Below are 27,730 nucleotides of genomic sequence, written 5' to 3'. Positions count from 1 at the left end.
CTCAACTTGGTTTCTCTTCATGTAGGACACTCCATGAGGTGTCTGGGCTTTCTCGTACCATGGTAGCTAGTCTCTAGAGTGCTCATCCCAAGAGAGCCACGTGGCAAGCTGTGATGTGGTCTTCATGACAGCCTTGGAGTCTCATGGCATTATTTTTGCTGTGCTTTATTGGCAGGCCATTGTGAAAGGGGTGGGGACTGTAGACACTACCTGTTGATGAGAGAAGTATCAAGGAATTTGGTGACATGTTTTAGAACTGCTGAGCCCTATTAGGAGCCTCTGATGAACATTGAACTGTGGCTTCTTCTAAATGAAAGACTCAATCACTTGTTTGATCAGGTGAGGCTGCACTGCTATCCATAAATTACATGGCCCATTGGAATCTGTCTTGGCCCATTCATTAGGTACACGCTGAATTGAACAGTGTTCTTCAGGTCTGCCCTGGGCCCAGGTGAGCTGGGCGAGGGCAGTTTTGTTGGAGTGCTAGGGATGGAATCCAACTGCAGGGCTACCAGGAAAAATTTGATGATGTTGATGAGGTGGAGACAGTAGGTATGGACAGTGCTTTCAAAATGCTTAGCTGAGGTATGAAGAGAGAAAGGGCAATAAAAAGAGGGTGGCGATACCTAGCCAGACAGCATTCATTTTCTTTTATTTTTTTCTATTTTTTTTTCAAAAGTGGGAGAATTTGTAGGGTGAAGAAAAGGAGCCAATATAAAATGTAAGGTGGTATTTTCTCCATTCACTGATGTGACTTAATGTTTCTTCTAGATGTTCTTAAGTGCGTAGTTCATGGCCCAGGTCTGTACACAGTGGACGTGATAAACATTTGCTGCAGAACAAAGGAATCCCACCTGTAGAAAAAAATTGCACGGGATTGCTCACCTCCTGTGGTAGCCTCTTCCCACCCTCCAGGGTGTGGCCCTTTGCCTGTCTTTTTGCTTCACAATAAACCACCACGAAGATTTTAAATAAAAATCCATCTCCCCCATTGATGGATGCTGCGGCCAATCCCCAGTGACCTTCACTGGAATTCATAATGAGTTCTTCTTTTCCCTGACCTCAAACCCTCACCAATAAACTCAACCTCTTTTTCCAAGTCACTCACTGAAGGACAACAACCCATAGGAAGACCCAGAGCCGGTGTGGCTCAGGAGTTGAGCGTAGACCTATGAACCAGGAGGTCAGGGTTCGATTCTGAGTCAGGGCTCATGCTTGGGTTGTGGGCTCAATCCCTAGTGTGGGGTGTGCAGGAGGCAGCCAATCAGTGATTCTTTCTCATCATTGATGTTTCTGTCTCTTTTTCTCTCTCCCTTCCTCTCTGAAATCAATAAAAATATATTAAAACAAAAGAAGCCCACAAATGGCTCCAGGGACCAAATACTGATCTAGTCAGAGAATCATTTTCTCTCTGAGTGTCAACTGGTCATCTGTGAAATGGAGTACGAACACCTGCTTCAGAGGGGTGTTGTGAGGGAGGTGAGATTGTGGCTCACAATTGTACAAGCGCTTTTTAAACTAAGAATTGTAAACGGCGGAGTCCATTCAAATGTAAGGAACTGATTATTTGTATTCCCGTAGGCCAGTGTGGGTGTTCGCATTTTATTAGAAACCTGACTTCTTCTCTGAGGGTCATATATAGTATCTGCTTCAGTCACTTTTCTCTTTTTTGACTTATAAAAGAAATTGGCCTGGAAATGTCAGCAATTGAAAAATTGCAGTGGTTTTTTGCTTCATGAGCTACAGTTGTAATAGACACAGTAATAACAGTACTCTCTATGTGCAGTCTCTTTCTTTTTTTCTAAGGAGTAAAAACCACTGACTGGAGTAAGTAATGGGAGAGTGGAGTTTCATCTGTGGAACCGCATGTCTTTGGAAGCCAAATTTTCTCTGATACATGAGAAATGGTTGAAGACATTTCAGAAATTATTCCTATTGGTTATGGTCCGAGGCACACACTGTGTAGGGAGTAATATAATCCAGTTGGTAATTTGTGCTAATTAACTGCTAGATGAAAAGAATTTCAGCTTTAGTTAATTTCATTTCTCAATAATTTGCACATCTGCACAGCGCTGTACATTTGGATTATTGTGATGTGCAAATATATAATATTAGTAGTACGGCATCTCTTTCAGATCAACTACACTCTAAACAAAAACTTGTAACGGGGACAAAGGATGAGACACGAGTTGTGCATTTATATCCTAAGTTTTCCTGCTCAGCACAGGAAGCATGTGGGTTGAAACGGTCATACACAGAGATTGATGCTGAAATGTTTGGCTCAGGAATTTGTTGTTTCTGATGCCAACTAGCGGAAAGCGTATTGGTGGTTTGAGGCCTTAGTGATGCCGACTTCATTCTGGTAGAGTGACAGTCACAAAACAGTCACACTGTGCACATTTCCTCTACTTCATTCTGATAGGATGACAGTCACAAATACAGTCATATTTCTTTACTTCATTCTGGTAGAGTGACAGTCACAAATACAGCCACACTGTGCACATTTCTACTTCATTCTGATAGAGTAACAGTCACAAAATAGTCACACTGTGCACATTGCTTCTACTTCATTCTGCTAGAGTAACAGTCACAAATACAGTCTTACTGTCCACATTTCTGGTTCATTCTGCTAGAGGGACAGTCACAAATACTGTCATACTGTGCACATTTCTGCAGTTCTTAATGCAAACAGAGGCCCTGAGTCTGTGAATATATCTAAACCGCTTAATAAACACTACAATAGCAGAGAGGGCATTTGAAAAACTTACCTTTGGTGTTTGCATTTTCTAGTGTGAGTGCTTCTGTGTTCCACACGGTTTTGTCCCTGACATTTCTGTGCCAAGTGTGAGAGGTAGAGACATGTGACTGAGTTGGAAGTGGAGTCAGAGAAGGGAAGGACATGACTGACCACGGACCCCATGTCTCATCCCGCAATCACCATGACTCCCAGGGTTGATACTGTCCCTCTCTGGCATTGCTACCTTCCCCAAGGTTCTTGCCCAGGCCAGCTTGTCCTCTTTTGTACTAACTAGGGTAAGGAGAGGTGGTGAACAACCCCAGGCTGTGGAGGAGTTCTGTGTGGCCCATGTTTCCACGTGAACCGAGCGTAGCATTCAGACCAGAGGGCACATTTGATTGGGCTTTTGCTGTCTTTTCCATTTCTGGGACGTCCCTTCTGTGTGTAGTCTTGGTGGGAGGCAGGCATCCACCCTGGGTGCTCACAGGCACACCTCCTAGCACAGCCAACTGGACGCTCCTCCCTGAACCTTGAATCTTGAGCGAGCAGTTCAAAGAGGAAGGATGATTGGATCTGTCTGTGGCCGTGGGGGCAGCACTCCTGTGGGCGCCTTCTGTGGAGAAAGCCAGGGTGAGCTCTTGCTCGCCTTCTGATGTTTTCCCTAAACTGGCAAGTGTTAGTTTCAGCCCTGCTATCAAGAGTCCAGACTGACATAGAGACCCCCTCCCATGGTGGCCTCTGTGTTGCCATTCCACACTCTCCTTTTGGCCTTCCATTTTTGGGGCATTCTTGTGGGTCTCCTGCCGTAGGGGAAGCATGGAACTGAATGCTGACGTTTCCCATCCTCCGTTAGCCAAGGTTGGTTTCCTTGAGGAAAAGAACCAGTGCCCTCTTGCCTTGTGTATGGCTAACGGGTGTCATCATGTTGTTTGTACCATTGTGGGACACCTCACAGTTCACGAGAGCATGTATGTCTGAGTATAGACACTACTGTCTAAATTGTACAGCTGAGCAAGCTGCTTCAATGAAGGTGACTCTCCCAAGGTCATAGGGCTGTTAGCTGGCAGAAATAGGACTTGAACCCAGGCCTCCTGACTCCCAAACCACCCTTTCTTGCTCATTCTGATACATCAAAGTTAGCCTTGTAATGAAATATCCTTCATTGAAAGAACAAACCTACCAAATTCAGAAGTCTCAGCGACTAAGAATTGAGGATGAGGACCATTTGAGTAAAATAGTTCCCAGCTGGTGTGGTCACCACAAGCAGTCTTGTTCTGAGTTCCCTGGGGCCATGTGGCTCATGTTAGGTCCCATTACCTGGGAAGATCAGGGGCTGGTAGGCTGATCACCCTCTGTCTCCCTTCTCTATTTGGGACAACACTTGGCTCTGCAATGGTGATGGTCAAACACCAGTTAGGACCTACACCTAGGTCCTTCCCTCTAGTCCCAACCCGTCAGCAGCTCGTTCAGCCCCACAGGACAGCACAGCAGGCCAGCTCTCAAGTCTGGGTAGTTTACTTTGAAACTGCTCTTTTTTTTTTGCAGAGCTATTTAACACTAAGAACTGGTTAATACTAATTAGGATCATCCCCAAATAACTTTTTTTCCTCTTAAATAGTATGTGCTTATTGCCAATAGATTAGGAAATACAAATGAACAAAAAGAAATAAAGAAAAACTCTCATCTTGCCACCCAGAAATAGCAACTTGAAACATATAGTTTTCCAGACCTTCTTACTGTTAGATTTTTACTCCCCTGTATTAGCTACTACTCTTAGCATTTTTACATACCTTATCTCATCAAGTCTTCCCAACTTGCAAGATATTATTATCCACATCTTATAGAAAAGGGAACTGTGGCTTAAAGGGTTCTGTATAATTTCAAAAGTTGTGCTCTTAACCATAATCATAAATATACATGTTATAAATGTATAAGTATTAAATGAATACTTATTGAGCACCTCCTTCAAAATCCATTCATGTTGCGGCAAGGTGGGTTGTGCAAAATGTGTGAGTGGTTGGCTGCAGCAGAAAGTGTGTGAACAGGGATCGGTCCAGGTTTTGCGGGGCCTGATGCTTAGGCAATTTTGGTTTTCATTTTAAGAGAAAAATATAAAATTTTAAATACAGAATTAGATACAAAGTGAATATCCTATATAATAAAAGCCCAGCGACTGAAATAGTGGAACAATCAGAATGACCAGAGACCAGGGTGATGAGGCAGGCAGGCGAATGGTTAGGGGCGATGAGGCAGGCAGGCAGAGGTGGTTAGGAGCAATGAGGCAGGCAGGCAGAGTGGTTAGGGGTGATCAGGCTGGCAGGCTAGCAGTTAGGAGCCAGCGGTCCCGGATTGCGAGAGGGATGTCTGACTGCCGGTTTAGGCCCAACCTAACCCGGCAGTCGGATATCACCCTGAAAGGTCCCAGATTGCGAGAGGGTGCAGACTGGGCTGAGGCCGCTCCCCCGCCCCCGCCATGCATGAATTTCGTGCACTGGGCCTCTAGTTTACTTATAATGAGAAAAGGAATCACAAGAAATCCCTGAAGCTTTGGAGCTTCAAGTTCCTTTTCCCTTCTTCGCTCTCCTTAGACAGTTGACTAGAAAAGCTTCCACAGTAAGTGTGGATGAAATGGGCCACATGTAACCTGACAAGCTCAGGGAAGGCCTGCATGGTGGCCTTGCAAACTCAGAGACCTAAAGTAATCACAAAGGGTGGTTTGAAGTTAAGATGTTTTAAACTATAAAGCTGTTTATGATGGGTAGTCATGTCCCAGGCCAGTATCTTCCCTGACAAAGGTCAATCTTTACCTTAACTGAGCTTATTGTCTTTCTGCATCGATGATAACATCGTTGAAATGTCAAAGCAATTTTCCTTTTCCCAGAACCCTCAAAGCACAGGCACCGCTCTGCAGAGACCACAAATCCCCTCATTGTTATTGAGTTAATTGTTGACTGTTAACTATCCTGCACCCACCTAAGTAAAAGGACGTGTCTATCCTTTTACGTTTTATCCAGTCCCAGAGGTTTCCCTGCTTTGCTTTCTCCCACCTTCCTAATCTATCACCAGTGGATTTCATGCAACCCACTTACATTTCCGTTTTGATTGCAATGTATAAAACAAGATGCAAAACTGCCATTCTCCAGAGCATTATCTCAATCCGTTGAGATTCTGTTTCCTGGCAGTTGCAGACAGTTTGGCTCAAATAAACTCACAAGAATTCTTCACAGGTTTGAATGTTTCTTACGTTAACATTAAGGCTTCCTGATGGGAACCTGGCTTTTCCTCCTGCCCAGAAAGCTCCACCCTCCCAGCTGGTGTCAGGGAGGGGCCTGCTGCTTAAGCTTCTTTGTGTTCCCAGGCTTAGTGAGTGGGAGGCAGTGTGCAGGGGAGACCCTGGATCCCAGGGCGGTGGCGAGGGGAGGAGGCACCTCTCTTCCAAGCTGAGAGCCTCGGGGGTGGGAGCGGCGCCCCAGCAGGAGTGACACAGGATTCTTGTCCCATTTCAAGATGCTGTAAATATTGGCTGGCATCTTCTCCTCCAATAGTTTTATGGTTTCATGTTTTGTCTTTGTTAGATCTAGAGTTTAATTTGGTGGATGTTTTGGAGTAGGAACCTAATTTATTATTGTTTTCCCCCAAATCTTAACCAGTTGCTTCAATACCATTTATTGGCAAAATTGTAAATGTTTAGTTCTAGGCAGTTATTTTTATTTTTGTTATGAAAGGGATCTTATATCCTCACCCCTGATTTTTCTAACTGGCTGTTGTTGGTATATAGAAAGATTAAAAAAAAAAAAAGAATTTGACACACTAGCAAATTCTTAGTAATTCTGATAGTTTTTCCATTGTCAGGTCTTTTTATCTTATTTCTACTTTTTGAAACCTATTTTTGGAGTGGTGTCTGATTAATAAAATGCTATGATGACTGGCCCATAGGCCGTGGGAAGTGGCTGGGGCATGGTGACCTGATCATTGTGACCTGACCAGGCACGATTGCTGATCATAATAATTATGATTGAACAAAGTAGGGTAAAGGTCAGGATACCAAGAACTTGTGGAATTTACCACAAATTATAGAAAGTCTGACCCAGTGTGAATCACACCACAGATCAGATCACATATCCTGACCTGACATTTAACTTGGCCACAGCCCTGCCCTGGTAGCCGGCTGCCTGTTAGTTACCCTGCCCGCCCTGCCTCACATGGCAAATTGGTTACCCAGGGTTGTTTAAAGGGATGTTGTGCCCGGGGTGAACTTGTTCTGCCTGTGCTTCCCTGAATAAAGGACCGTACCACACTGAACTTGCCAGAGATAAGCACAGCTTTTAGGGATTTCCTGAGCGTTGGCGTGTGCTGCAGTACCCTGCCTTCAAATGCACAGCAGGTCCGAGTTGTCCCCGGTCTGTGCCCGCCAGAGAGGCTGCGTAGACACAGTTCTCCAGCGTGGGCAGGCAGGCCTGGCCCAGAGCAGCAGGTTGCTCAGGCTGTGCGGTGGCATGGTCCTGGATCGCGCGGAGGTAACCTGAGACCTGCATCTGTGACTTACGGGTGGTTTAGACCCATTTTTCTTGAACACTGTTTACACCCCTGTGTGCACTAGTGAGTGCTCCCCTTCCGGGGAACCACAAGGGGGAAGACTGCAAGGGGCATGGCAGTGATCTTACAGGTGCAGGTGTGTGGCAGAGGGAAGTGTCCCCAGTGGGAGGAAAGTTTGGGGAACCTGTTGAGTGGGGTGTGGGGGGGGGGGGGGATGGGGGGGGTGGGGGGGTGCTGGGAGCCATTTTATTTCTAATGAAGAAGAGCCCCTAGGAAGGGAAGTAAGTTAGCTTGCCAGCTCGTGAGCAAACTTTCTGATCTGTTCCAGGCCCAGTGCCTGGCGGCCAAAAGCAGGGAGAGGAGAGACAGCCCGCCTCTAGCAGCTGCTGGGCCCGGGGCAAGGAGACCGATGGAGGCTTCCATTCCCCGTTTCTAAATAAATATTTCATTAAAATTTTGTTTCAGTTACAATTAACTTTCAGTATTATTCTGTATTAGTTCCAGATGTACAGCACTGTGGTTAGACAGCCATGTACTTCACAGAGTAGTCCCCCCGATATTATAAGTACCCACCTGGCCCCTGCTTAGTTATTGCAGTGTTACTGACTATGTTCCCTTTGCTGGACTTGACATCCTCATGACTATTCTGTAACTACCAACGTGTACTTCTCAATCCCTTTACCCTTTTCACCCAACCCCCCAATCCTTCTCCCCTCTGTCAACCACCAGTCTGCTCTCTGTATCCATGAGTCTGTTATTATTTTGTTCGTTTGTTTATATTTTTCTTTAGATTCCACATATAAATGAAGTCATATGGTATTGTCTTTCTGTGCCTGGCTAATTGCAGCAAAATGAAATAAATATCTCAAAGTTTTAAGTCACCCTTTGTATAAATCCAGTTCTGTGCTCCTCTCTTGATGAATATACTGTCATAGCACCCTGGGCAGCCAGATTCAGATTTAGAATTCTCAGACTCCTCAAGTTCCTTGTCCAGAATCTCCCTGTGGTTCATGTTGACATCCATGATCACAGGTCCCAAGTCTGTCTGCACCCTCTGCTGACAGCCTCCATTGTATGAACTGGAGGAAGGGTGTCACCTTTGAGAGCTTGGACCAGGCAGGCACTGAAGCAGATCCCAGGGACCTGTGGTTTGGTCTAGAAGATGGGGCGGGGCCTGAGTAGGCACATCCCTGGGGCTCTGTGAAGTCCTGGCTCCATGGGCGTGGCGTGGCTGGAGGAAGTGTGAGCAGGACCCTCTAAGCATGGTGCCCAGGGCATAGGTTCAGCCTCTTGCCCAGCCTAAGATAGATAGGGTTGGGGATGAACATGGGAGGAGTGGATGGAGCACATGGGAGCTTGGAACCCCATCCAGAGCAGGTGAGGTGCTGTAAGGGGTGAGATCAGGCACCCCAGGCACAAGGGCCCTGGGCAGATCCAGATTGTATTATTAGAAATGCTCTTTCCCCTTCTGGACTGTGGGTAATTCATGTGCAGAATTACCCCGCATCTGACCTAGACCCAGTGCACGTGTCCTGCCCCTGTCCCAGACCCCTCTCCTTTCCAGCGCCCAGGTCTTCCCTATGAGGTGGCCTTGGTGTTGGGGGTAGCAGGTCTGCTGCGATGAAAGGAGCCAGTAGTGGGGTTGGAGGCGAGTAGAGGGCAAATGGCTTCTCTCTCTCTGCTGCCCTCCCCTCACTCTGCTCTCACAGATCTACTGGGCTGGTCCTCATTCTTTGCCTCAGCTCCCCACACCCACCCAATACCTGTCTTTCCACCTCATTTCTTTCCTCATTTTCTGTTTCTCTTTTTGCCTGAGAATTTCTTTGTTCCTGATGGCCAGTGGTGGTGGCTTGGCAAGGACAGCGGGGGCTGCGCAAGGAGGTGGGAGACACTTCCCTTGCATCCCAGTGAGCTGTGATATCACTGTTGTAGAACTATATATATTCAGGCATGTTACAAGTTACACAGGCTTCTGTGGGTTGACATGGAAACCCAACCATCTCTAATAACATTATTTCTGGGGAGAAGTACCTTCCCAGTTTCAAAGAACTGATGTGCAAATGAACTTTCAGAACAAAACGTGCTTGTCATGGTGGCTGTTATTTTTAGAAGTTTGGGTCTGAAAGGGGCTCTGTGTACGTCAGTAAGTGAATTGAATTAAATCTAAACTGGTGTGTGGGGCCCCTTCCAGTTCCAAAGAGTCCGATTTTTGTCCATCTCCCTCATTTTAATAGGCCGGGAAACTGCTGTCAGAGACTGTGAATGGGTTTATGTAAAACGAAACACAAAGCCGTGAGTGGAACCAGGCCTCGGACCCCCCCTTGCTTCCATCTTCTGTTACTGTCAGGACGCAGGTGTGCCATTCTGGTTATCGGAGGATCAAGCCCCAGCCCAGCATCTGTTTAAGGGTAGGTGGCTCAGGAGGACATGCAGGGGAGCATGGTGGCCTTGAACCCCGGTGGATGCTGTCGGCACCCACCGGTGCGCCCAGGAACCTCAGTACCACTCGCACGTGTTAGATTTTATACTTGTAACCATGTTAAAACGAGACTGTATTTGAAGAGAAGGAGCAAGAATCATAGCTTTTTGGAGTTTAAAAGTGGCCACAGAGGTTATTTGCTCAACATTCTCAAACAGTGTCCTCCTTGGTATTAAAATGAGATTGATCTGTATGTGGAATAAATTATTGGAATTTTTTTTATGGCTTTGTAGCATTCTTGAATTTCCTTACCTTTAAGAGTTCTAGTGCATAGAATAGTAACTAGTGTATTTTAGAACCTGAAGACATTTATATTCTATGGTACCGACTGCATAGCATCCACGAGGCTGTTTGCCATCTGGAATGTAGGGATCGTGACACATCAGGATGATAGAAATGGAAAGCACTGGGCCTGCCTGAACCAATTGTACTAATTGTGTGGTTTCCGTTCTTGCTGTCGTTGTTGTCGCTGTAAACAGGAATTCCCTGTCAGACAGGAGTCTCTTCCTATCTGGTTTCCCCGTGCTTCCTGGTGCCTCCTCCTTGATTTGGGGTATTTTCTGTCACTCCCGAGGAATCTGTTTCCTGTTCTGAAGAGCGCTTTCATGGGTCAAGAGGTGCAGAATGTCTGCTTTTTGTAAATGTTTTTAAGATTTTTGGTTTGGTCCATTCCAGGAATCACTTTTCATTCCTCTCTGCTACCTGGGAGTCCTTTCAGTTATGGCTTCCTCCCCCACTTCACCCTTCCTTTAACTTTTCCTGCTCACCATTAGTCTTGGATTTCTTTTCTTAATAAGCTGGGGACATGGGAGTATTCCTTAAGCTTATTTGCCTTCTCTGTTGGGAGCCTGATTTGCATTTATGTCAGATATCATTAGTAATTGCTCAGCTATGAGGACAACGTAAGACAAGACTTTGTCAAGTTGAGCTGCCCTTTCCCCCCGGCTTCTCCTGGAACAGTCTCTGTGTTCTGTCGCTGGTTATCTGAAGAATGACCGGTCTGGAGTCTCCCTCTCCCATTCCTGACCTTTGTCTGTTGGCTCAGTCTCAGTATTTCACACTAATTCTCACCATCCGATCTCCTTTAGGCCTCTAAGCAAATACACAGAGGCCTCTTTCTGCCTCCTGTCCATACCTTTGCCCCCGAATGCTGGTATTAAGATGAAAGTGATTGTCTAATATTTGGGATTAGTCCCGAGGAAATGACTTTGGAAATGTGTTTATAATGTAGCTGAGCAGTGGGGTATAATGTTTTTCAGACAATTTGAAAATGTTAGTCATCTGTAACTGAACATTTCCCACAGGAGAATTTTCCCTACCTCCCTGCTGACTTGTGTACCACATTTCCCCCATCCACATACTCTCTCACTCTTCAAAGCGACTTTTCACACCTGTTCTTTTCTCCTCAATCCTCCGGCATCTCCTCATCCTTCCTTACCAACTGGTGACCTTGTTTCTCATTTCGCTGATGAAGTAAGAACACTTTGAAGACAGTGACTCTGCCCTTTCAGTGCTAACACTACAAACGCACCCCACCCGTCCTTCTAGATTTCAGATTTCTTTCCTCCTAAACCAGCATACTCACCCCTGTCCAAGGCCTGCCCTTCTTGCTCTGGATTCTGTCTCTTCGCACTTACTTAAGGGTATTCCTCTAAAGTGGAACTTTTCCTCCCCGAATCATTAATTCTTCCTCTTTCCTGGGTCAGCCCCATCAGCATGGGCTGATAGAAATATCTTCTCTCTTAAAAAATGTGCTCTTGAACTCACTTCTCTCTGTAGCTACCACTCTTTTCTCCTCCCCTTTATTGTAGATCTTTCAAAAGAATAACTGCAATCTTCCCTCCCACCCTTCTTCCTTCCCTCCCTTCCTTATTCGTTCTGGCTTTTGTCCCCACCACTTTACCAAACAGGTCTAATCAAGGTCACTAATAACTCTTACGTTGTCAGATCTAATGGTCAGTTCTCAGTCCTTATCATACTTGGTTCATCCTAAGCATTTGGCACAATCCTTTACTCCTTTCTTCTTGATTTTCTTCCCTGCTCTTCAGTACTCAGCCTCTCAGTTCTCATTCTGTCTCTGTTGATGGTTTCTCTTCCTCTTGCCAATGTCTCAACCCTGGACATCCCTAGGCTCGGTTGTTGAGTCCCTTCTTTTCTCTCTTCACTTACTTTACAGATGTTCTTATCTAGTTCCATCCTTCTATGTCTTCAAATATTTACTTTTGGTCTTAATTTCATTACCTTCTCCTTTCATACAACAGTGCTACTTATTAGATTTTTCGTATTGTTCCACAGTTTCTTGAGGATGTAATTATTATTATTTTTTATAATGTTCTCTCTGTTCTTCAGTTGGGGAATTTCTATTCATCTTCATGTTTCCTGGCTTTTACTCTTTAATCTCCATTCTGCTTTTGAAATGATCCCATGAGTTTTTGATGATAGATATTCTGGTTTTCAATTCTATAATTTTCATTTGGTCCTTATTTATAGTTTCTGTTTCTCAGCTGGGAACACCTAGTTGTCCATTGATTTTGAGAGCATTTACCTCATGGAACATAACTATAATAGCTGCTTTAAAGCCTTTGCTTGAAAATTCTATCATCTTGGTCATATTGAGTTGGCATCTATTGATTATTCTTTCCCTTGGGAACTGGTCACAGTTCCCTGGTTCTTTCTGCATTGAGTAATTTTACATTGTCCTGAATGTTGTGAATATTATGTTTTGTAAGCTCCGGTCTTTTTGTACTCCTTGAGAATGTTAGTGTTTTTTTTTTTTTTTTTTTTTGATGTAGACCACTCTCTGTCTCACCCTCTTTGATTGGAGGTTCCAACATAGTTGAGTTTTCCAAAGGCTCTGCTTTCTGTTCTAGGTCTGTCCTGACATGTGCCCCTCAAGGGTGAACTTGAGACTTGGGTGGGTCCAAGTACAGAAGTGGAGAATCCCCTTCCCTAGCTCTCTCCTCTCTGTGGTTCACTCACACCTTTTAGCTCATAGGAGAGAGACAGATGGGTTTTCTGTCTGAGATCTAGCTGACTGTGGACCTTGTATGTGAATGGGGCTCACCCTTGGGGCAAAGCAAGGGAGAAGGAGAAGAGAGGGAGAGGAGAGGGAGAAAGGAATTAACCATTTGCAGGTTACTTTCCCAACTTTTGCCTCCTTTCTACACTCTGCTTTTTTCTCCCATTTTTTTTATTGCTGTAAAATACGCATAACATAAAATTTACCATCTTAACCATTTTAAGCATATAATTCAGTAGTATTAAATACATTAATAATGTTGTGCAGCCATCACCACCATCCATCTCCATAGCTCTCTTCATCTTGCAAAACTAGAATCTTTTTATCTTATAAAACTAGAATCCTATACCATTAGACAATGACTCTGCATTTCCTCTTCTTCCCCCAGACCCTGAAACCACCATTCTACTTTCTGCTTCTATGATTTTAACTATTCTGAGTATCTCATAGAAGTGGAATCATGCAGTAGTTGTCTTTTTTTAGTGACTGGCTTATTTCACTTAGGATAATGTTTTCAAGGTTCATCCACATGTCACTTAAAGGCTAAGTAATATTTTATTGTATGTATATACCACATTTTGTATAACTATTCATCTATCTATGGACACTTGTGTTGCTTCTACATTTTGGGTACTCTGAATAATGCTTCTATGAATATGGATGTACAAATACCTTTTTGAGACCCTGATTTCTATATATATTTTTATATATACATTAATAAATGCTGGATCATATGGTAATGCTAATTTTGTATTTTTAACTTTCTGAGGAACCAACATACCCTTTTCTTCCTTCCTTCCTTCCTTCCTTCCTTCCTTCCTTCCTTCCTTCCTTCCTTCCTTCCTTCCTTCCTTCCTTTTTATCCTCACCCAAAGATATTGATTTTTAGAGAGAGAGGAAGGCAGATGGAGAGAGAGAGAGAGAGAAACATTAATCGGTTGCCTCTTATATGCCCCCCAATTGGGTAATGAACCCGAAACCTGGGTATGTGCCCTGTCCGGGAATTGAACCAGCAACCTTCCAGTGTACGGGACGATGCTCCAACCAGCTGAGCCACACCAGCCAGGCCAATATACTCTTTTCCAGCTGCACCATTTTATGTTCCTCCAGCAGTACATAACGGTTCCAATTTCCTCACATCTTCACCAAGACGTTATTTTCTGTTTCTTTATTTTTTTGATAGGAGCCATCCTAATGGATGTGAGGTGGTATCTCATTGTAGTTTTGATTTGTATTTCCCTAATGATCAGTAAATTTGAGCATCTTTTCATGAGCTTATTGGCCATTTGTACATCTTCTTTAGAGAAACATTTATTCAAGCCCTTTGCCCAATTTTGGATCAGATTTTGTTGTTGTTGCGTTTTCAAAAGTTTTCTATATATTCTAATTATTAATTCCTTATCAAATATATGATTTGCAAGTATTTTCTCCCATTCAGTGGGTGCCCTTTTCTTCTGTTTATATTGTTTCTGGTGCACAAAATTTTACTTTTTTATGAAGCCCAATTTGTCTATATTTTCTTTCATTGCCTCTGCCTTTGGTGTCATATCCCAAAAAATCATTACCATATCTAATGTCATGAAGCTTTTGTCCTGTGTTTTCTAAGAGTTTTATAGTTTTAGGTCTTCGATCCATTTTTTTGAGTTAATTTTTGTATATGGTGTTAGGTAAGGGTACAACTTTATTCTTCTGTATGTGACTGTCCAGTTTTCCCTGCACCCTTTGTTGAAAACACTGCCCTTTCCCCCATTGAATGATCTGGCATCCTTGTCAAAAAATCATTAGACCATACATGTGAGGGTTTATTTCCGGGCTCTTTATTTTATTCCGTTGGTTTATATATCTGTCCTTACACTGGTATCATACTGTTTTAACTACTGTGGGCACCATCTGCCTGCTTTTGTTTCCTTTTCATAGTTCCCAGCTTTTTGTAGTTTTTCCAGAGTTTCTAGTTGTAGTCAGAGGGAGGATGATTGTCATAGGCATTCACCAGTAAGATAGTTCTATGATTTGAAATGCCTTATCGGCAGCACCCAGATTCATATCTCTTGCCTGTACCTCTTGCCTAAACTCAACTTCTTTCAACAGTTACTTGCTGCAGGTAGCATCCTCACCTTCCCTATTTTCAGCATCTCTGAAGCACAGCCAAGTTGGTTGTGAAGATACAGGAATTATGTGGCTCAAATACTTAAACTCAGAAACCCAGTGAAGACTCTGAATTCCATTTCGCCCTTGTCCTTTGCGTCCAAGTCTGTCTGTAGTGCAGTGAATGAATGGCCATGTGGGTTATTCACAGGAAGGGCAGTTGTCATCCCAGGGTGTGTGTTCTCACTGCTAGTAGACGTGTTTTCTGCATGGTCTCTGTGCGCTACCTGGCATTTTATTTAGATAGTTATGAGTCGTCTTTTGCTGTCCAGGTCATATGGCCGTTTCCAGCATCCTAAAGTCATTAAGGGAAACGCAGCCTGCTGGGAAGATGCCGACTGTATTGGAGATATGACTCAGAAGGAGGAAGAATGTTTGCCGCTTGTTCTTTCTAAGGCTACATTATAAGTTAGGAAATCTTTTGAGATGGCCTTCTGGATTTACTTCTAACTTCTGAAAGTGGGCTTTCGGAAGGAGGGTTTTTAAGGATGTTATTCTAACAGTTAAACGCAGTGCTGACAGCCCAGTCTCCCACTGCCCCAGCAGTGACCCTGTTATTGCTCAGTAGCATCATCCCATAATGAACCAGCTTTCATGATAAATAACTGTTCTCTTTTTGCTCTTCTGAGTGCAGTAGTTTCTCGTTTGTCAAGTTTTATACGTGTTAAGGCTTTTTCCTTCTTCTTTATGTGACAGTGTGTTTATTTTTATTTTATTTTTATGAGCGTAGCAATTTAAAACTGTGTGGTTGGAATTTAGGATGAATAGTGGATTATGAACTATGAAGAGATACACTTTTATGTTTTGGGCATAAGAAATTATATAATTGTCACCTTTAAGTAACTAGAAAGAGGGAAAATAGTAGAAGTATTTTCTGCATAGTCTCTTGGTGCTAGCTGGCATTTTATTTAGGTAGTTACTAGTAGTCTTTAGCTGTCCAGGTCATATGGCCGTTTCCAGCATCCTAAAGGCATAAGGGAAACCCGTGGCAGCCATGTTGGGACGATGCCGACTGTGTCTGAGATATGACTCGGAAGGAGGAAGGATATGGTTCTCTTGGTGGAAGGAAGCCTCAGGGGGAGGGATGATTTTTAAGCATCTCCCCAGCTGTAGGAAAGCCAGATTCTGAGTACTCATTCACTTTTTGGTTCATTTATTAATCCAGTATTTATTGCATGTCCTGCTCTATACAGGTCACTGTGCTAGGAGGGCATCTAGGGAAGAGTTCCTCTCTGACATCCAGAGTTGCTGCTGGTGGGGAGATGGGGAAGCCAGAGCACCTCTGTGAGTCTGATGAAAAGATGGTCAGGTGTGGGTGGCAGGAACCTTGACAGGAAGAGAGGAAGAAGAGTGTGAGTATGCAGCTTTAAGAGACTGCTGTCCTGTGCAGTTACAGTGCACACCACGAGCCTTAACACTGTTTATATCCAATTCTTTACATTTCTTTTGAGGAAATAGAAGCAATATTTATAATAGTTTAAAAAGGGAGAAAGTCTAATCGCCCCACAGATCAGAATGATGAAATTAATTATGGTACCTTCTTGAGATAGAGTTCTCTGCAGTCATTAAAGATCATATTGCAGCCTGACTGGCATGGCTCAGTGGTGGAGCATTGACCTATGAACCAGGAGGTCATGGTTCAATTCCCGGTCAGGGCACATGCCCGGGATGCTGGCTTGATCCCTAGTGATGGGCATGCAGGAGGCAGCCAATCAATGATTCTCATCATTGATATTTCTCTTTCTCTCTGAAATCAATAAAAATGTATTTAAAATATCATATTGCACAATAATATTTAATGGCATGGGAAATGCCATCTAATGAGTGTGTGTGTGGGGAAGCCTATAAAGCAGTATGGTTTCAATTTGGTAATGCTACATTCTCCATCCACACCAGCAGGGCTGCCCTTCTGAAATTGTAGCCATTCCTACCCCCCACCCACAGGCACTTCCAATGGCCTCACCCTGCTCTGCTCCTTACCGCTCATACTTACCACTTTCTAACATACTATACAATTTACTTGTTCATATTATTGCTTATTGTTTTTCTCTCCTGATAGAATATAAGTTGCGGGAGGCCAGGTTCTTTTTTTTTTTTTTTGGTCTATTTTTTCTCACCGATGTATCCAAAAAGCTTAGAAAAGTGTCTGGCACATGGTAGATCCTAATTAATACTGCAATTGTTGAATAAATGTTGAAGGAAATGTGGTTGGATTATAATATAGGTGGTTGTTAAATTTTTTCTGTTTCCTTTTCTGAATTTTAAGTATTTTTTAAAATAGTAAACACAGATTGCCTCTATAATTAGAGGGGGAAAATCTTTAAAAATATATTGTTACATATGAATTCCTCTAATAGACCTGGCTCGTTTACCTGGGGAAATGGCTGAAGGGACGATTGGAGGGGCCAGAACCAAAGATTTCCGTTGTGTGCAGAGGACGTTGTCGAGCTGATCTGGGACCTGGGTTCTGCTCTGCACGTGGCTGGCCGCTGGGCTCTGTGCCATTTCTCCTGTTGCGCCCCAGGCTCGTGGCCGCCTGCATGTCTTGCTCCTGCATCCTCCTTCCTATTTTTCCACTATTTCCAATTTTGTGTTTTCTGCCAGCTTGAGTCATGCTTTGTTTCTATGGCCTTCTGTGACCCCTCTGGCCACATTGTCCTTGGGATTCCCACGGCACTTGCAGAGTGTGCCACGTACACCGGGCTCCGGGAAGCCCTGCCTGGCATTGTTAGCTCCCGGCTCTCACAGTTGGCCCTCGGGGGAGCCACGTTTGCAATGGACATTAACCGAAGGGGCTAAAGCTACCTTTGCTGGGAGCCAAGTGGAATCTATTTTAAGACAGGAACCATAGAAATTCTTGAAGCACATATGCTCCACTTGCCTCACGTGTTATCTTTTCTCTGCAAGTCAATGACAAGCTGCTTGAGAATAAGATTTCTATTTTCCACTTTTCTTGTCTTCAGCAGCACATAAACAGTCTGGTCTCCAGGTTGATGTCATATACTTGTTGGTTGGTCCTTGGCTTCTGGTGCACAATAACATAGGGGCAGGGATTCGAGCGTCTTAGAAGGCATTATATATGTATGCACGTAAATATTTAATGACTTTTTGTTATTAATAATTTAAAAAGCTAATAAACTGAAGTGGAATATTCAGGATATAACTTGGCTACAGTAACCTTCTGCTGTTAAAATTGTACAATTTTTATTCAGGGAATACAGATTGAATTTTTGGAAGCCATTAGACAACAGATTATTCGATTAGGTACATGATGATTGCGATTCTGCTGCTTACAAGGTACTGCAGTAGGCACTGAAGGGAGGTCAGGGAGAGATTACATGTGATCTGGGGCAGGTGGACGTGCATGCGGTGGGGGCACACTGTGATGAGCCCAGAATGATGAATTCTGTCAGGTGGGAGGTTGTAGACTTGGGGAAATAAAGGATTCCAGGTGGAGGTAACAAAATCAAAGGGGAAGGGGGAGAATATGTGGAAGAGGAGCCAGTTATTCCTGGGCAGGACCGTGGGGAACATGGAGGTGAGGGGCGTGGGAGAGGAAGGCAGCAGGTGGACTTGGGCAGCGTGAAACCTTCATGCTGCAGTGGGAAGCTCTGTTAGCAGCCCCAAGCCTCTGGCTATTTTACACTGGACATGGGTTTTGAGAGAAAAGGCTTACCGTTTTTATGTGGTTTGATAAACAGAAGAGCGACTGTATGGTTTTGATATCTGTGATATGTACGGCAGTGCCTTTCATCTCATACTAAAATTAATTAAGCGAGGACACATAAAATCAAAGAGAAAATTGTTTGCTTCCAGAAACAGGTTTTTTTTTTTTTTTTTCTTCTTTTCCTCTCTGTGGTTGCATAGCTACTGGATTGGATTAGAGCTTACATTGGCAAATTGATTCAAAGTACTGTTGGGGAAATGAAGGTAAATTTCACATACTTAAATTATTTCCTCACAGCCATATAGCAAATTATTGAAATACTTTTGAATAGAATCTATGTGTCTGGGCTCTAAGAAGCCTGCTAAGAAACCTTGTGATTTTTCAGAATGTTATCAATATGATTGATGCCATGTACATGCAGCGAGTGCTCTGATACAGTGTTGGTTCTGACTTCTGCTTTGTGCAGAATCTGTTCCAGTCAACAGTTATCTAGAGCACATTTAAAAAAACGTGTTTTGGGGTGGACTCCAAACCATGATTACTGGAAATTCATAAATTATTTTTCAGAGAATTTCAAAAGGTCTCACAAGTATGTATTCCTAATCCTATATGATTTATATCATTTTCTTATTTAAAACAGATGAGCAGTTTAGAAGTATATAACTAAAAATCTTTAGGTTTAAGTTTACTCACAAAGTAATTGATCAGTGACTTAATTTTTTGTTTGACTAAAAAATTCAACTTGTTCCTTGTTTAGTTTTTAAATTCTGAAATATATTCAAAGAAAGCCAGCTGACTCAGAAGTGGAATGTTTGTCTATTTTTGTAAAATTTTGTGTGTATATGTATGTATATGTGTGTGTGTGGTGTGTGTATATATGGGTGTATATGTATGTATATGTGTATGTATATGTGTGGTATGTGTATATATGGGTGTATATGGTGTGTGTGAGTGTATTTGTATATGAATGTATGAATATGTGTACATGTATATGTGTGTATGCATATGTATCTGTGTGTATAAAAGTGTATGTGTATTTGTAAATGTATGTGTGAATTTGTGTTTATGTAAATGTGTATGTGTGTATATGTAAATGTGTATATAAGTGTATGTGTGATTGTATGTGTGTATGTATTTATGAATGTGTGAATGTATATGTGTGTATGGTGTGTGTGTACTAGTATGTGTGTATTGTGTGCGAGTGTGTGTGTATGTATGTATGAATGTGTGCATGTGTGTGTGTGTATATATGTGTGAATGTTTGTATGTGTGTGTACTAGTATGTGTGAGTATATGTGTGTGTATGTGTATAAGTATGTGTGTGTGTGAGGTGAGTGTATATGTGTATGCATGTGTGAATGTGTGTGTGTGTGTGTGTGTGTGTGTGTGTGTGTATGAGAGATAGAGAGAGAGAGAGAGCGAGCTGGGACTCTGTTAGTGGAGAAACAAGCTGAGGAGCATCTGTTCCTACACTGTGTCCCTGAGTGGCTGCCAGGATGAGGTGGGATTACAGGAATGGAGGAAGGGACAGTCATGATTACTTTACATAAGTTAAGAAGAAATGGTGAGAGGATGTGCGATTTTAGCTTTCCATTTTGCATTTTTGAAAGAAAAGTAGAAAATATACTTATCAAAACTATTTTTCATAGTGTAGATTATTACTATGTTTTTCATTTTGGAGTCAGTTTTTCTCTCCCCCTGGGAAGTTAAAAGCCACAGTATATGCTGCTCAGGTTTTCACTTTCATAATTCATTTCCAGCTTCTCTTAATATCTGAGTTTTTACAGTTTTGTTCAACTTTACTATCCTCATTTTCAGAGGAGTTATAACTTGTCTTTAATTATATTTCCTTTTAAAATATTAAAGTTCAAGAAAATTCCAAGATCACTCATGGCGTTTAATACTTTTTTCATATGCTTTGTCAAATTTTTGAATTCTTACCAATATTTACTACTTTTATAATGAAAATATGTGGATGGTATAATCTTACACTCCGCTCTCTGTGGTGTAATTTATAGTGATTTATGGCCTATGGTTTTCACATTCTCCCTCACAAAGCAGCAAATGATCTTCTTGGCGGTTTTGAAAGTGCCCCTCATTTGAGGGAGAGACGTTAGGTTTTGAATTGCAAATACCTTTCCTCACTGTCATTTTGTGGTCGTGTTTGTTTTATGATCTTGACCTGTCCATACTCTGGTTGTGCTTTGTTCAAAGGGAGTGCCATGGTATGACCCATCTCTTTCATTGTTATATGGAGTAACAAATCACTTCACACTTTAAGTGCCCAGGCAGAGTAGAAATTATGTCTTTTAAGAAAAAAATAGAAATTATGTCTTTTGAGGAGAAGATGTTAATAAATGACGTGAAGTAGAATAGAAGTAAGAGATGGGTTTTCTTCATAGGGTCTGGGGCAAGCTACTGGGTTTCTCTGGGCCTCCGTTCACTCAGCTGTAAAGCGAGGGCGGCGGATTGGATGCTTTTCATTTCCCTACGTCACTGGCACTTTGTGGTCTGACTGCAGAAGTCCGGGAACGTGGGCTTTGGCGCTCCGGGAAGAACACTGGTGGAATATCCTGTTCCTTTTTCTCTAGCACGTGGACCGAGGCTCCGTGAGCGTTAGCCTACGATACCGTCCTTTTACTTAACATTTCACACACTGAAAGGGAAGGGTCTTGAAAGTTACCTGGACTTAATCTAGATAGGCAATTGGGAAGGACTTCAAAAGGATGAAAATGACCTAAACCTGACCTGCCAAGTGAAGGCTGTCATGAAGAAAATGTAAAAAACGAGGAAAGTCTGACTGGAAAGATGAAAGATGAAGCTAAGTCTGGGACATGATCAATACTGGTTAGAGGAATGGGGGGCCCTTGACCCCATCCAGGGAGATGAGACCAAGAGGTTACTCTTGCTTGGAAGCTGAAATAATTTTAAGTGAGTAGAGGATATACTCTTTTATCAAGAGGATCATACATTTTTAGTTATTCATTATCCCAAATGGAACTACCCCCCACCCTTGCGTAATGTGTGAAGTATGGGGGAAGTTCATATCCTTTGGGAGGTGAACAGGGGAGAGGACCACGCTGTCCGATGCTACCAGTCCACCTTGGTTCTGATGGCAGAACCAAATCCTGTGCTGGGTGGACCGTGGCTCCGCTCCGTGGTTGCGTCAGCGATGATGGTGGTGAGGTCCATGGCACCCCAGGCTGGGTGTCGGGAGGAGGTGTGGTGAGTCATCACCGTGCAGGGAGGTTTCAACACAGGCTGTGAATGAGAGCATTCATTCCATCAGAAGTCCACTCAGAGCCAGAGGAACTCCGAGACAGTTGCCTTTTCTTGATCCTTCCTTCTGAGTTCTGGCTCCTAGGTCTTCTCTTAGGAGGCCAGCTGACTATTTTGAAACGAGTTTAAACACGATGTTCACAGCCTGAAAGAACCATGGTCCTTAACACAGTTCAGTAGTGAATACTTTTACAAACAAATTTTGTATTTTATATTCAGAAATGCCAAATGTATCAATTAGGGTAGTTTGGAGCTGGGTAGAAAGGCCATTTCTTTACCCAGCCATCCGATGAAACCAGTAATGATTTCATTCTTCTCCTAGATGTACAGCTTTGAAAAATGTTTTCAGCACAAATATGAGCCTGAGGAACATTTGGGAAGAATATCTCACTACTGAGAGGCAACGAGGGCATACCTGCTTTATTTCCAAGGGCCTATGCTGAGCCATTGCCTGGGCACCTCCGGGGGGAGGGGAGAGTGCCCTGGGTGTGGGCATGCTCTCTCCGGCTGGGAGTCCCTTTGCTGGTAATTGGAAGTCTTGGCTGTGATGAGAGTGTCATTTTGGTTTTGTATAGAAAGTGACATTTGTCTATTGTTTTGAAATTGCCGGAGTCTCATCAAAGCCAGATCTGAAAGCAATTTCAGGGTCATACCAAACCCCAAGGAGAGAGAACTGTAGCACTAGGGAGGTGGGTGGGGGTGGGGGTGGGGTGGAGAGGAGGGCTGGATTATCTCCTCCGCTCTTCTCAGCTCTCATTCCTAAGATTCCTTCTTGATGAGTTGAAACGTTTTGCACAACAGAAATGTAGTATTACATTTCCCACAGGTTGTCAGGTGATGCATTTATCTCCTTAAGTATCATATAGTGTAGACTTCCCCCTTATCCCCCTCCCCCATGCCCAAATGGTGATCATTCTTCCTCCCTCCCTCTCTCCCTCCCTCCCTCCCTCCCTCCCTCCCTCCCTCCCTCCCTCTTCCTTCCTTCCTTCCTTCCTTCCTTCCTTCCTTCCTTCCTTCCTTCCTTCCTTCCTTATCCAAGGTTGGAGTTGGTGAAGCTTAAGGAACTGCTGCCATCTCTGGCCATGCCTGCCTGGCATGTCAATAAGGCCTTCTTTGCAGCCTCTACGATTGTCTGTTCCCAGCTCACGAAAGCATGAATACTGTGCTGTTTGGAAGGAAGGCCATTATAGGGACCCCATCCCAGGCGGAGAGGCAAATGGGAACGTTAGGTCATTGGTTGTTTTAAATTTGTGATTCGCTCTGGGTATACTTAGTTGTAGCAAGTGCTTTTCAACACCTTGTGCTTTCAGATTTTTTGAGGGGGTGGGAGAGAGGTTTAAAAGCAAAGTAATCATCCTAAGAAAACATAGGATTTTCATACTATTTTAGCCTTATGCCACGGTAAGCGATAAAAAAAACTACCATTAAGTGCAGACCTGATCTTCAGTCATGGGTGATGGAAAAGTATCCTCACCAGGACCGTGGTTATGTTTAAATAGGTTGATGCTGTGCCAGGGAAGTGGTTTCCCGACTGTTCGGGGGGATTTGTGACATTGTAGAGGCAGCGCGATCAGGATTGATGAGAAACAGAGTAGATACGTGGGCAGAGGACATTGTACAGTAGTTCCGGCTTATCTGCGGGAGATAAGACCCCCGGTGGATGTACTGAACCCTGCACAGGCTTTGTTTTTTCCTGCACATACCTACCTTTTCACTTGAAGGAGGCACTTGACTGCTTCTCTTTGGCATGTCTGAATTGCCAGTATCACTGCTCCTGCACTTTGGGGCTATCACGAAGTAAAATAAGCAGGACTTGAACGCCAGCACCGTGATAACACGACAGTGGATCTGATCCCCTCGGCAGCTACCGAGTGACCAATGGGTGGGACCTGATGGACAAAGGGATGATGATGTCCCGGGACAGAGTGAGAATGGATCACGCTACTCAGAAAGGCATGCAATTGAAAAGTTATGAATTGTCCATTTCTGGAATTTCTCACTTAACATTTTCAGACTGCAGCTGACTATGGGTACCCGGACCTGTAGGCAGTAAAACCTCAGCTAACGGGAACTGTCGTCCAGGTCTGTGGGACACCAGCTGTTTTTTCATGTTCCCTTCGTCGTTACAGATGTGCCTGGCGCTGTAGGCAGGTAATGCCCAGGCTTCGACCTTCCTGCTTGTCCACGGGATGGGGAGCTGGAGGCAGAGGCGTCCTCTGTCGGGAGTGGCTGAGGGTCCAGAGCGGCTGGCTGCACAGGCAGCCTCCTGAGTGGGGGGAGATGGCAGCGCGGCTAATGCCGCAGCAGATGGTCCTGCCGTCTCCCCCCCCATCACTCACGGTGGGGGGTAGTGACGGACCCAGTGAAGCTTTCCCCAGGGTTGGCCACTGTTACCAGCGGAGTGAAGCCCTGCAAATGTCTCTTTCTGATATGCTTCCTGCACAGAGGCATGCTGGGGGCCAGCTGCTGTGTTTCGCTTCAGGACGGAAAGGTTTCCGATTGGGAAAGAGGAAGTGATAGAATAATAGGAGGCTTTTCCACGGAGAGGAAATACTGTTTCCTAGCAAACACACTGAGGTTAACTATTTAGATTGCATACAATTATTGGGCGATAGAAACCTTTTTAACCAAAACATCACCTTAACATTTTTCCCCCCTGAATTTAAAATGTTTCATTTTATGTACCAAGAGCTAGCATTGTTTCTGAGATAAGGCAGATGTCTTGAATGACCCGTTCATGGAAGCTCACTTAGTCCAACTTAATGAAGCCTGTGTCCTTTGCGTACTGATGGAAACACTTGGCCGCACATATTGAGACCATATTTCCGGGCCAGACCAAGCCGGTTTGAGCAGATGCGGCAAGAACGAGAACCCTGGCCCAATTTTCTCCCATGTCTCCAGTGGAGCTGCTGGTGGCCCATCTTGCTTGCTCGGGTGCAATGAGGCAAAAGATTGAGTAAACAAGTCCATATTCCATTTTAACTTTGATTTTTTAAAAGTCAGCCCAGCCAGCATGGCTCAGTGGTTAAGTGTCGACCTATGAATCCGGGGTTCGGTTCCCCGTCAGGGCACATGCCCGGATTGTGGGCTCGGTCCCCAGTGTGGGGCATGTAGGAGGCAGCGGATCGATGATTCTCTCTCATCATTGATGTTTCTATCTCTCCTCCCTTCCTCTCGAAATCAATAAAAATGTATTTTGAAAACATCAGAGCGTTGGGAACATAAATTTAGGTTGTACTTGCTTTAGTTACCGAATTGCAATAAAGAGCAGGAGAAAATGCCGAGAGGGACAACTTTAAATGATAGGTGGGAAAGGAGTTGCTGCCAGAAGGGAGAACTTAAAACTATCTAATCTCTTTATCAGAGAAAAGTGAAAATTAGGAAGGGAAATGGTGGATATGGAATATGGGCTTGCTTACGAAATCTTGAAATACTGGGATGCAAGGGTGCTCTTCGGTCAAAGTACACTGTTCTGATAACAAATAGACCACTGAGGAGCTGGAGAGGCAGGGAATCTCCATGACCTTACGTGCTGCTGGTGGCTCCATGAGGACGTCTGTTAGGAGTAGAGTTGGACCCGAACTTCAAGGCCCCTGCAGAGGGATGACCACATCCTCCCACAATAACAGAACATTCTGGGCGTCGGTCGCATTTATTTTTATAGGGGACGGAACCCAGAGGAACATGAAATAGATCAGGAATGAAGGTCCTTATGTCTCTTCCAATCCAGACTACATGTTGCCTGTGTTACTTAAAAAAAAAAAAAATCTGTAGAGCCATAGTAGTTAGATTATTAAACGGATTACTGCCTAGAAAGCTCTTACTAGCAGAACAGAGTCTAGCATATGATCAGCGTTCAGTAAGTGTGAGCCATTATTGTTTTTGCCACAGTTGGCTGCCATCTCTTCAGGCAAGAGGAAAGGTGAGCACCTTGTGGTTAGCAGGAAGCACAGCTCTGTCGCCCGTGCAGGTGCCTTGCTGGCGGGTTATGTGCTTTGATGGTCCGGGTCTGGGCTGACAACGTTGTAGCGACAGATGAGGCAAAATTGGACGATCTGCTAGCCTTCAGCCAACACCCCAGGCAGCGGTGAACAGGGTGTATGTTCTGTCCTCTTACGTTACAGAAAAGTCTCAAAGAATGAGCCATGCTGCCAGATCCCTCACACAGGCACTGTTGGTTTGGCACATTCCTTAGATTCTAGAGAGTTCTTTCACTTAAATTTTTTTTACCTTCATTTTATAAACAACTGTACTCGGTGTTGCCGCGTGACCCTGAAAGAGGACTTGGCAGCATTCCACCGGGGCAGCGTGCTGGGTGATGATCGTCTGAGGTGCTTTCTGCTCCGTGACTCATCTTCACATGCTCTGTCTGAGCGGAGCCTTTGCCCGGTTTCCAGGAATGAGGCCTGAGGCTCCCAGCACCCTGCAGCGCTGGGGTGGGAGGATCCGAAGGCCCTATCCTGATAGGATGAGGTCACTCCAGAGGTTTCGGGGATGCACATTCTACTTAAGAATGTGGTGTTCGGCTCTGTGTAAGAGGGAGTGTGTTCTGAGCGAAGGAGACATCGGCTCCTGGTGCAGGCGTTCTCATCTTTGATGCTCTCGCCTTTGATGTAGGGGGTTGCATGGGGGTGGCTCTGAGAACACTCCTTCTGCCAGCGGAGCTGTTCGTGAGGAAGCGGGTGGCCGTCTTTGTTATCCGGTGTGTCTTGTGCGATGGTACGTCGGTTAACTCAGAACCCCAGACTTCTTGATGTAATGGGGCAGGAGGTTCTGGTTGGAGGTACAGTTGCCTCCAAGCCAGCTGGCAGCAGGGAAGCACTGGTATTTCCCACTATTTTGCAAGATTGTAATCTTCTGGAGGATGTGGCACCATCGTGTGATAGAAAGATTATGGGGTTGAATCTGACTTCTGCCACTCATCAGCAGTGATAGAAGGTGTAATTATCCCCAATTTACAGATGAGGAAATGGAGGCTTAGGGAGATTAAGTAATTTGCCTGAGGTTGCATAGTTAGTTAAAAGAGCCGGGATGATCACTCAGGCCTGTCTGGCTCCTGGACTGTACTCTTAAATCTGCTGCATTCTCTCATCTCCCTCTTTTTCTCTTTCTTTCTTGTTTTAAAATTCTGAAACAGACATTTTTATCTTCTTTGGTCCCCTGGCTAGCATAGTATGGTAGGCCCTTTATAGTCACATGTATGAAATCGTAATGAAGAAGGTGAACTTCAGAGCCCAACAGATGGACATGGTTTAAATCAGGGCCTGGCCACATCCTAGCTGTGAGACTGGGCAAGTCACTTCACTTCTCTGGGCCTCAGTTTCCTCATCTATAGGCCAAGGACAATGATAGTACCTACCTTGTAGTTATTAGAATATTAAACGGATTACTGCCTAGAAAGCACTTAGAACAGAGTCTAGCATATGATCAGCGTTCAGTAAGTGTGAGCCATTATTGTTGTTGCCATAATTGGCTGCCATCTCTTCAGGTAAGAGGGAAGGTGGGCACCTTGTGGTTAGCAGGAAGCACAGCTCTGTCGCCTGTGCAGGTGCCTTGCTGGAGGGTTATGTGCTTTGATGGTCCGGGTCTGGGCTGACAACGTTGTAGTGAAAGATGAGGCAAAATTGGATGATCTGCTAGCCTTCAGGCAACAAGCAAGGCAGCGGTGGACAGGGTGTATGTTCTGTACTCTTAGTATAAAAAAAAGAAAATAAGAATTTAAGCTGGTATCTAATTTTGATGAAAAACACTTTTATGGTAATTTATGAGATCTGGGCAGATTCAGTTCGAATACTTTTAGAGCCAGTACAGAGAGGCACAATCTGAGGGATGCCTGTGACTAATTGTCTACTCCTGAGAAACGTTTTG

The 27,730-nt window shown here is 44.1% G+C and overlaps 1 pseudogene; it reads right to left on the bottom strand.

Annotated features, from left to right (window-relative positions):
* Positions 1–24,611: 24,611 nt before the first annotated feature.
* On the bottom strand, positions 24,612–24,813 carry LOC103288195 (40S ribosomal protein S29-like; annotated as a pseudogene).
* Between the last annotated feature and the right edge of the window lie 2,917 nt (positions 24,814–27,730).

The sequence above is a fragment of the Eptesicus fuscus genome, chromosome 8 (genome assembly GCF_027574615.1).
Source record: "Eptesicus fuscus isolate TK198812 chromosome 8, DD_ASM_mEF_20220401, whole genome shotgun sequence".
NCBI lineage: Eukaryota > Metazoa > Chordata > Mammalia > Chiroptera > Vespertilionidae > Eptesicus > Eptesicus fuscus.
This window is presented reverse-complemented; position numbering and strand designations above follow the sequence as displayed.